Raw genomic sequence first — 11,818 nt, forward strand, 5'->3', positions numbered from 1 at the left:
AAATAATACTAATACTTTTATACTATTATTATTATTTCATTTGGTTACTGAAAAAGGTACAAGAAAAGTTAATGATTTCACATATTAATATGTTGATATGAAATCGTATTTTCTTACTTCATAAAAAAGTTCTACTGATATTAAACCCCATTTAAAAATGATTATTTTTCATATATTATTTTACATCATTTTTTTTTCTTAAATTGAAAAAATAAATAAAAATGAACACTTAAAACCATGTAATAGACATGCAATTTTAATCTTAATTAGTTACATTATTCATTAATATCAAGACCTTCATTGTCAATGCATAAGCATGATTTTATACTGTAAACTATAATCAATTGTCAACCAATCAATCAATACAAATCAATTGTATACTGTTATTTCTATATTCATTTTGTGTGAAAATATGATTAAAAAGCAATATTGCAAGTTATTGGCAGTTGTCATCATCACTCTTTCCACAGGTCGTGTTAAGACTGGCCAAATTCAGCGTAACACAGTTTGTGGGTTATCCTGTCCTTGGGGAGGATTATGTTGTCCTGACGGTGGTCGGTGGAGGGAATGTGCGTGGCACAATAACTTCCTCAGAAGATTCAGATTCACTTGATGCAGACTCATTTGATTCAGGGTTTGAATCCTGTCTGGAACTGGATCCTGAGTCTGATGAATCAAATCCTCTGCGCAAAGGAAACTAGGGGTTCAAACAGTTGAAAAAAATTATTATTAATAATAGTATTGTATGCTTTTGAAAGAAACTGAAGTAGCTATAAAAGTTTTTTTTTTTTTAATGCTGTATATACAAATAAAAATGTAAAGGAAAACAGATAACTGATACTTACTGATTTTGAAAAGACAGATGCAATAAAAAGCATCAGTAACATTGCCTGTATTGACTTCATCCTACAACACAAAAGTGCTAAAAGAGATTAATGTCAAACATTTATTCTCTAAATATTTTTTTATCACAGAATAACATTTTTTTATTTATAACACATTTTGCTTGCTCATATTCAGTGATTATTCAGTTACCAGTAATATAGATAGATTCAAAAGCCATAAATGTAGCATAACTCAAGTGATGAGTGAGTTACCTTGCGCTGATGCTCTCGTCCAGTTACTGTAATGTCACAGTCTGTATTACTCTGGTATCTGTGATAATGTGGCTTAAATACTGGATGGATGTGAATAAACCAGGGCTTGGTCCAGTGAATTCCCATGTAGATGACGTGACAATAAGTCAACATTTGTGACACTTCCGGGTCTATATCAAAACTTTAAAAATGCCTTGCAAAATCCATTACTTAATCCTCTTCATCCCCAATGGGACATAAAGCTGCCCCTTCAGTGTGTAGTAATCCAAACAATAGTGTAAATCATGCAACGCCGCTGTCCCAATGCATTGTTCAGACAAATCACATTGTCTGCTATGTGTTTAGCTTGTGAAAGGCTCAGAACCTAAGCGTACTCTATTTAACTTATGTACAGGATTTACTGTACTTTACATCTCAAATCCACGCGTGGGAAATTATGGCCTGTGACTTTGGACACGCTCCAGTGCTCTAAACACAGCTTGAGGGATCTTGATGGATCACTGGTTTTTATACTGTATAATACACTGCAAACTCACAACTGAAATGCATTATTTGTCAAATTATTTAAATAGCTATTTGAATACGTTTAATGCCTGACATTTATATGAACTAATGTTGTGTAACATAAATACAGCTTAAAACCTGAGATGTAAATAAGCCTATAAAGGGTTAAAGTGTTGATCTATGACACATAAGTGTGTCCCTGATCAAGAAAAGGAAAAATCTCTTGGAAATCTAGTTCAAAACACATGTGACAAGTTCTTGGGGCAAGGTCGGTGGTGCGGCGGAGCTCTGCGACTGTGTCCCGACATCAGCGTCCCTCAAGAGGTCAACATGGTAGCTGATTTCACCAAGTACAACATGTTCCTGGAACAAAATTCCCATCAACCAATCGGATTTGAGGGTTTTATAGTATATTCCAAGTTTAGGCTTACAACCAGGGTTTGGTGCTTCTGCATCAGTGTTATTCACCTATCATTTCCCTCTGATTTTTAGGGATAACTTATGGGTAAGGTTAGGTTTAGGGGGAGGGATAGGGTTAGGACAAAAGTTTTGGACAGTAATGTTGTTACTGGATCAACAAAATATGTTGACCCAGGAACGTGTCTAACTCTGCAAAATCAAAATCGTGTGGCTTGGCACACCTGCAACACCACCAGGTTGGCCCACTACCGCTTTGCCCACAAGTTTAGATGTAAAATGGCAAGGCTTTAAGGGCAAAGTGGGAGCCTCGCCGGATGAGAGATAACCAGCTAACGATTCCTCCATCCAGGGCATCTTCACATACCCATGTTCCTCCAACCCCTTAATGTTAGCATAGCTGGACTTGCTGGGTGGGAACATACAGGCAGAAAAAGATTTCCCCCAAGACCTCAACACCTCATCGTAGAGGTCTGGGAGAAACGGAAGGCTTGCAGGAGATGAATGTTTGTGACCTGCCATGAACCGCTCGCCTAGCCACCGTCCAGTTTAGATTCAGTCTGACGCTGGTGCAAATAATTACATCCAGTAACTCCTCGTACGTTGGTGACAAGGAAGAGGCGGGCTCAGACAAAACATCCGCCTCAACTCCAGTCACATCTAGTTCCTCGGAACTACAGCGGCCAAGCAACAAGCTCTTCGCCGGACCGGAAGAAACCAGTGAGTGGGCTTACAGATTCAGAGCAAGAGCCTCAGGAACTGGCAAAAGGGAAAGACTTGCCCAAGCTCGTCGGCCAAATCAAGCTGCGAAACCCACGACCATAAACGCCACCCAAAAGGTGGGAACGAAGCTTTCTCACTGTGAAGTGATCAGAGTGAGCACAGAGCCCCCTCGAGGGCTGACCGCTCATGCTCCACTCCAAGACAAGATCGTTAGTGTCATTTGGTATGATATATCATTCACACGGAGGCGTACACTTCCTATATCTGCATTCACTCTTTTTGTTTTTTTCGGAGTTCTCTCACACGTACTTATAGCACATGTACACACAAACAAACAGCTTCCTGAAGACAAAGAACATGTGTACGTGTTCTCCTTTATACAGTATAGCCAGTTGGCACACCTATGACGTCACCTGACTTCTTGCACTGGAACATTTACATTAGCAAAGGTTGAACTTTCGTGACGATGCAGCACTGGCCCAACTGTCCCGAACATCATTCACATTTGTTTAAGTTCATGTTCTCATGACATTGTAATGTTAGAATTGATAAAAAAATTTAACGGCCTCCTGGCGATTGACAACGCTTTATATACTCGCCGATCTTTACTCACATTTGGTGCTTTCAGGCTCATAATAATAAACAACCCCTGCAAACACAATTAAATGAAACATAGGCGATAACTTTCATCAGGACTTCACTGGAACAGAACATGAAAACCGCATCCACACGGCACAGAGCACTGATACAAACTTCTACACATGATTCACTGTCATAGTTTAACATATAGTGACAAATTGTGGTATAAATCCTAAAAAGAATTACACATGCTAAGTATGCATACAGTATGTGTTAGTGGATACATTTGGTGTGTTATTGACCTTCATGACCTTAGACACAGTTGTCTTTACATGTCTCATACAGCTATGATGAGAAGAGCAGAATAAAGTTCAAACTGACAATTCTCTTTCTACAAAATATAACTCTTGATTAGTTTGCTTGTATGAGCAAATTAATTCATTACAAAACAAGTAGATGTTTATTCTCTGGAAGACGGGCTAAATGAGTAAACACTGTTACTGCATTGCATACACGGGTCAGACCCTCAGTCACCTCTCAGATACCAAATACAGACAATGCCTGTAACATAAAGACCAGAACAGATACACTGGTTTTTAAGAAAACCACTGGCCTACATGATCAATGGCATGTATCACATACTTCAATGAAAGAAAAAAAAACATTGTTTTTTAGAATTTCATTGTTCATTGTTGTAAGATGTCAGTGGCATGACATCTGACTGCTGATCCATAATGATGGATATTTAGATTTTACTATGGGATTTTTTTGTCTTGGGTATCGCATGAGTGAGTGTAACACTTCATATGACCAGAGCAAACAGGTTTAGCAGCTCAGACAGACTTCACCAACCCAAAAGACGTCAACGATGACTGAGGATGTGAAACTGTCAGAAATGTAATTTTCTACATGGATGATATCATCTGACATAATCCCATATATAAACCCCTGCATGAATGGTAGAGGTTATAAATAAATGACAATGAACGATAAACTCCATTTATAATGTAAAAGATATAATAATGTCGGATTTGTTGATGTAACACCTATTACAATTGTTACTCAGTTACTAAACTAACTAAATATATAAATTTTGACCAGTGTTGTTAGGTTCGGCGAAGGAGATTGAGTGTTATGTAAAAAAAAAAAGAAAAAAAAAAAAAAAAAAGAAATGGGATGATTAAAGAAATTAAATTAAACCGGCTTCAGTGTGTTACGGGGCGAACAAGACATGAGGCGTGCGGATCCATGTGCAAGCTTTTATTCATAAACATAGTAAACAGGCAGGGTCAGACAACGGCAAGCAGGTATAGTTAGGGCAAGACACAAGAGAAATCCTGGGGCAAGCGTGGGTCTACGATTAGCGAACAATATCCAACAGGGCCAGGCAGAGAGATAATCCAGGTACACAAGCAAAGATCCAAACGAGGGGCAAACAGAGTCCAAAGGGCAAGGCAGAGGGTTAATCCTGGAAACACGGGCAGATGTCAAAACACAAGAAAACAGGCAAGGCATAAACAACTCAGCTCCGTAGAGTAGCTATCGCTAGGATAAGCGCTAAACAATACTCGGCGATCACAGAGAGAAAGTCCAAGGCTTATAAAGAGTGTGTAATTGGTGATAGTGATTGTGAGATAGTTCTCAGCTGGGAGAGTGATTAGTGTAATCAGCTGTGTGTGTCGTCCGTGCAATGAATGATGGGAAATGCAGTCCAGTGTGCTGTGTGAGTCAATATGATGGAGAAGCGACCTCTGGTGGCTATCGGGCAGAAGGCCACAGACCGGATTCGTGACAGAGCCCCCCCACAAGGAGCGGCTTCCAGACGCTCCAATACAATCCAGGAGGGTGGTGGAGCGGAGGCGGACCCGGGGGCGGGCTGGAGGGCCAAGGCCCGTGGAGCGGAAGAAGGCCCGGAGATTGCAACAGGACGGCAGGCCCGGACGGAGCAGGCTGTGCAGGCGACCAGGACGGATCAGGCTGTGCAGGCGACCAGGGCGGGTCAGGCTGTGCAGGCGACCAGGGCGGGTCAGGCTGTGCAGGCGACCAGGGCGGGTCAGGCTGTGCAGGCGACCAGGAAGGAGACGACCCTTCGGGCGGCCAAGGAGGAGACGACCCTTCGGGCGGCCACGGCGGAGACGACCCCTCGAGCGACCACGGCGGAGACGACCCCTCGGGCGGCCACGGCACAGGAAAAGACACCGGCTCAGGAACTGGAACAGACACCGGCTCAGGAACTGGAACAGACACCAGCTAAGGAACTGGAACTGGAACTGGAACAGACACCACCGGCTCAGCGGCGGCCATCTTGTCCGAAGACACAGGCTCAACAGATGTGACGTGAACAGGCTCGGCGGCGGCCATCTTGTCGGGAGACACTGGCTCGGCGGCGGCCATCTTGTCGGGAGACACAGGCGTGGAGTCGGCCATCTTGTCCAGAGACACAGGCGTGGAGTCGGCCATCTTGTCCAGAGACACAGGCGTGGAGTCGGCCATCTTGTCCGAAGACACAGGCGTGGAGTCGGCCATCTTGTCCGAAGACACAGGCGTGGAGTCGGCCATCTTGTCCGAAGACACAGGCGTGGAGTCGGCCATCTTGTCCGAAGACACAGGCGCAGAAAGAGGAAGAGGAACAGATTCAGGCTCAGTATCAGGATCAGATTCAGGCTCAGGAACAGATTCAGTCTCGGCGGGACGAGACTCTTGACGGGCGGACGTGACGTGAAGCTTAGTCTCTGGATCGGCGGACGTGACGTGAAGCTTAGTCTCTGGATCGGCTGACGTGACGTGAAGCTCAGTCTCTGGATCGGCAGAAGTGACGTGAAGCTCAGTCTCTGGATCGGCAGAAGTGACGTAAAGCTCAGTCTCTGGATCGACAGAAGTGACGTGAAGCTCAGTCTCTGGATCAGGATCAGCGCACTCTGAGCTTGACGGGACCAGCGGCGGCGAAGGCTTTGAGCTGGGTAGGACCAGCGGCGAAGAGAACTCTGAGCTGGGCAGGACCAGCGGCGAAGAGGACTCTGAGCTGGGCAGGACCAGCGGTGAAGAGGGCTCTGGGCTGGGCAGGACCAGCGGCGAAGATGGCTCTGGGCTGGGCAGGACCAGCGGCGAAGAGGGCTCTGGGCTGGATGGGACCAGCGGTAAAGAGGATTCTGAGCTGGGCAGGACCAGCGATGAAGAGGGCTCTGAGCTGGACAGGACCAGCGGCAAAGAGGGCTCTGGGCTGGACAGGACCAGCGGCGAAGAGGGCTCTGAGCTGGACAGGACCAGCGATGAAGAGGGCTCTGAGCTGGATGGGACCAGCGGTAAAGAGGATTCTGAGCTGGGCAGGACCAGCGATGAAGAGGGCTCTGAGCTGGACAGGACCAGCGGCAAAGAGGGCTCTGGGCTGGACAGGACCAGCGGCGAAGAGGGCTCTGAGCTGGACAGGACCAGCGATGAAGAGGGCTCTGAGCTGGACAGGACCAGTGGCAATGAAGAAGGCTCTGTGCTGGACGAGACCAGCGGTGAAGGCTCTAGCTTGGCGGGCATGTCGCTTGCTGTCTCAGGCGCGGCGGGCATGACGCTCTCAGTCTCAGGCGCGGCGGGCATGACGCTCTCAGTCTCAGGGGCGGCGGGCATGACGCATACTGCCTTGGCTTCGGCAGATCTGGCGTGAAGTGCGGGCTCGGCTGGACTGGCGTGAAGTGCAGGCTCGGCTGGACTGGCGTAAAGTGCAGGCTCGGCTGGACTGGCGTAAAGCTCTGGCTCGGCTGGACTGGCGTGAAGCTCTGGCTCGGCTGGGACTTCGACGGAAAGAGACTCTGGAACGGTGGTTTTGGCAGGACGAGACCCCGTTCGGCTAATCTTCTTGGCCCTCCGTGCTGACATGAGCGGTGGGTCCATCACGCTGGACATTAATCTATGACGTCCAGATACTGATCCGGCGATGGGCCTGATGGGTGGCATGACGTGATCCTCATCCGCGATACCCATAGTGAATAGTGAGCCAACAGTCAAAGCAAAATCAAAAAAGCCACTCAGTGATGAACGTGGACCCTCACGTCTAAGCTGAGATTGCAATGGTTGATTAATGCCATCACAAAAAAATCTCAATCAAGATAATGTCCGGTAAATCAGAATAACGAGAGAAGACTAAAAACTCTCTAATATGGTTCTCTAGTGATCGTGAGCCTTGTTTGAGGGCAAACAATAGTCTTGTAGTGTCCATACCTGACAAATGTCCATCTGAAAAGTTGCTGGATCCTTTTGTGGCCGAGTATTCTGTTACGGGGCGAACAAGACATGAGGCGTGCAGATCCATGTGCAAGCTTTTATTCATAAACATAGTAAACAGGCAGGGTCAGACAACGGCAAGCAGATATAGTTAGGGCAAGACACAAGAGAAATCCTGGGGCAAGCGTGGGTCTACGATTAGCGAACAATATCCAACAGGGCCAGGCAGAGAGATAATCCAGGTACACAAGCAAAGATCCAAACGAGGGGCAAACAGAGTCCAAAGGGCAAGGCAGAGGGTTAATCCTGGAAACACGGGCAGATGTCAAAACACAAGAAAACAGGCAAGGCATAAACAACTCAGCTCCGTAGAGTAGCTATCGCTAGGATAAGCGCTAAACAATACTCGGCGATCACAGAGAGAAAGTCCAAGGCTTATAAAGAGTGTGTAATTGGTGATAGTGATTGTGAGATAGTTCTCAGCTGGGAGAGTGATTAGTGTAATCAGCTGTGTGTGTCGTCCGTGCAATGAATGATGGGAAATGCAGTCCAGTGTGCTGTGTGAGTCAATATGATGGAGAAGCGACCTCTGGTGGCTATCGGGCAGAAGGCCACAGACCGGATTCGTGACACAGTGACAAATATTCTGAATAATATTATCTTGTTTTTCAGTCCTGTTGTATGTCTTTTAAAGTGTGTATGTCAGGTTACATTTTTTATTTAGATATATTAAATAATGTTTAGATGTCTGAGTGAAAATGTAATTATCATTAAAAGTATTACTGTAATTGCCCTACAGTAAGCTTTATAGCCATTTCTGTCAAGATCATATTTTTAAAACGCCGCTGAGCTGTGACGTCATAAGAGGGAGACGTGCCAAAAAAGTTCTATTCAAGTATGGAGAGTTTTGAGTCTGAGGAGATCCAAAATCCCCCTCAAACCTACGATGGCCCACAGCCATACAATTTTGAGCCTCCCAGGCGTGAGACGGATGAGGAGCCAAACAGAAATTTAATTACTTCCTATCGAAGAACCATAAACTGGTGTGAAGAGAACCAGTGGAGAGTTGGTCAGGTGTCTTGGTAAGTATAGGCATAACTTAGAGGTGGAACGGTACATGTAAAAGCATTGAACCGAAACGGTACGGTGCATGAATATACACTGAGAATACACGGTATAAAAATAAATAAAACTCGCGTGCAAATTTACATTTACATTTACATTTATGCATTTGGCAGACGCTTTTATCCAAAGCGACTTACATTGCATTCAAGGTACACATTTTACATTTTGTCAGTTCTTGCTTTCCCTGGGAATCGAACCCATGACCTTGGCGTTGCTAGCACCAACGCTCTACTGTTTGAGCTACAGGAAAGTTTAATGAATTAATGAATAGTAGTCAAATGAATTAATGCGGAACTACTGTTAGTCACGCGGGTTATTTAGGGACGCCAAATCTGTAGCTCCGCCTCAGCTCTGAAGCTCCGTGGCTATAATGAACAGGCTGCGATGTCAAGATTGCAATGCTGGAATATGTTGGTTGGTTGGTGGGTTGGTGGATTGGTGGGTGTGTGTGTGAGTGTGTGAGAGAGAAAGAGATAGGCGCGGACGCGATCGAACAGTGGAAACATAAAAACATTCTCCGTCATTTTCATTACAAATGACCGAAGTCTTGGATACGGAAGCAGCAGTGAAATCAGCGCGTTTGGTCCGAACAAACTTGACCCAGGCACGGAACACAGACCTGCTTTTTGGGAAAAAGTGGACTCTGTGACTGGTTTTAACAGTGTTTTTGCACCCAGCACAAATGCAGTAATTCACCATCGTGAAAATACGCCTGCGTATACCTAACTAACTAACTTAAATAACTAACTAACTTAAATAACTAACTAACTAACTAACTTAAATAACTAACTAAATAAATAAATGTCCTAATCACTAATTCTCTCGCTCTATCAATCAACACAGCTCACAAACTTCTCCTCAACTCTGAACTGGGGAGACGTCTCCTTCTTATGACGTCAAGCGATTCGTTTGGGGGGAGGAGCAGTTGAAAGTAGTAGCAGAGTACTGAAAATAACGAACTTTTTCATCTTATATTCTGCCTTTAGGTATCGAAAAACATAAAAAAACAATACATCAACTTGTCAAACGTGTATTTCCCCTAATTATTTTGTGTTTATCTAAAAAAAAAATGTAACCTGACATACACACTTTAAGTCTTCTTTCCCTTTTGTGGAGGAAGTCAAGAAAGTCCAGTCCTTATTTCAAACAAATCAAAGACAACAGTAATCCTACCACTCTGGTTGAGGCCTTAAATGAATCACTTCCGTTCTTGTCTTTGTTCTTTCTTTAGGTTCTTTCATGGAGTTGACTCGCCATCTCAAAAAACTGAAGAAATCCATTGATGCAGCGATAAGGGAAGAAAAATAGATTCTGATAGTGTGTCCAGTGAAAAGAAGAAAATAAAATTGAGGGAACTTCTATAAACAAAACAATATTTTCTGTTCCTCTTAAATTAACAACTTTGTTTTAATCACATTTTCATCAAACTCTGTATGGATCCATCTCGTGCAGGGTGGCGGAACATAACTTAACTACAGCTCTGATGGGATAGCTGCCATTCCTCTCTTAAAGGGGTCCTATTTGTCTTTGGGGTGTACTAGAATATGTTTTCATGCTTGATTGTTCACATAATTTTTCACATATTTTACACTATTACAGCTCCTCTCTACCTAGTCTGGTTGAACGCGTCGTTTTCGATGAAGCCCCTCCTTCCGAAATATGGAATGTGCTGTAATTGGTTAGCTGACCCAGTGTGTTGTGATTGGCAGCGTTTAGTGCATGTTCGAGAAATGTGGCACCCCTTCATAACCCGCAAGATCTACTCAGATGTAAATATTACCGGTCGCATCAATTTCATACCATTCCAGACCCTGACAATGTTAACGAACAAGAGGATCGTGCAAAACGAATTTCACAGGACGTTTCAGAGTGGTATGTTTTTATTTTTATTTTCTTATAGATACAGTGTTATCCTCCATTTATTCATATTTGTCAGAAAACTATGGTACAAACAATACAAACAGTAATCAATCACAAAATCATGGATAATTTTCCTAAGGGGTGGTGAACAGTCTTACAAAAGCAAGATCTTACAAAAGCTACAGTAAACTATATCAATACTGTAATGTTAGTTAGCAGGCTAGCGGAGGCAAAGCTTTGCCCTTCATTGACATCATAGCTATCATAGCAACTACATAAAACTTATAATCGGAATTGTTATTAGAAACACAACTACAAATAATAAGACATACTTATAAGTTATGATTCTTAAACAACAGATAGTCTTGACAAAATGGGAATGGCTACGTCTTTCAGGAGAAGCTTTTGTGTGTATAGCTTTTTTATAGCATTGTACTCTGTCTGTCTGCTGTTCTCCATAAAATGTGCAGCGCACAGATAAACGTTGTGGTTATAATCTTCAGGAACAGTGTTAAAAATCAATTTTAAACTTTCTAAGTTCATTTTCCTTAGGACAAACTTTTTCAGTGGGTGGATAAAACAGTGACAACACTCTTCATCTTCTCTAGCGCAGCTTGACCAGGGGCCTGTTCTTCGTACGTTGCTTAAAACATCCGAGATCAAATGAGACATCCAAGATGATATCATAGTGCTAATCATGATCTGGCTAACTCGGTTCTTCGAACACACTTGCCGGATATGATTAGTATAGCTGGATTGAGTCATCTGAGATAATTGCGCGTTCATGCGCTGGTTAAAAGGGGATATGTATCGATAGTAGAAACATTGATCAGCAACGCTGCTATTGGCTGCTCAGCGTGGGCGTGGCCAAAGAGTGCGCACAGTTTTTCTCCTCAGCAGAGCAAGAACTAATAGCCAAAGTTTATTCGGAATTTTAATGTTTAATTAAAACGCCAGGGAACACCTCAAAGTCTGCAAAAGCCAGGAGAGAGGGCTGGCAAAAAGTAGCAGACAATTTAAATCCGTTTGAAGTGGCCATGTTAGATGTTTTTATCACTTATTAGCCAAAATTTTTGTATTTTAATAATTGCATAATTACTTTGTTCATTGTAATGTCAGAGTCACCACACTAGAACATGGGAACAAATAAAAGTGAAGTACAAAAATATTCTACAAAATGGTAATTTTTAGTTATATAGTCTCTTTTATAAAAGGCACTGTTAAATAAATGGTTGTCTGATTATGAAAGCAACCAAGAAAAAGGCTGAGAAAAGAAAAGATCTTAGTAGCCTACACTGTAA

The 11,818-nt window shown here is 43.5% G+C and overlaps 1 long non-coding RNA gene across 1 annotated transcript; it reads right to left on the reverse strand.

Moving 5' to 3' along the window:
• Nucleotides 1–302: 302 nt before the first annotated feature.
• Nucleotides 303–1,213, reverse strand: LOC311285628. The gene is made up of 3 exons (XR_014626381.1): nt 1,098–1,213; nt 846–906; nt 303–697 (listed from the first exon to the last, which is right to left on the reverse strand). It is a non-coding gene; the product is annotated as an uncharacterized lncRNA (long non-coding RNA).
• Nucleotides 1,214–11,818: the final 10,605 nt, after the last annotated feature.

This window comes from Rutilus rutilus (assembly GCF_951802725.1).
Source record: "Rutilus rutilus genome assembly, chromosome: 25".
NCBI classification, from domain to species: Eukaryota; Metazoa; Chordata; class Actinopteri; order Cypriniformes; family Leuciscidae; genus Rutilus; species Rutilus rutilus.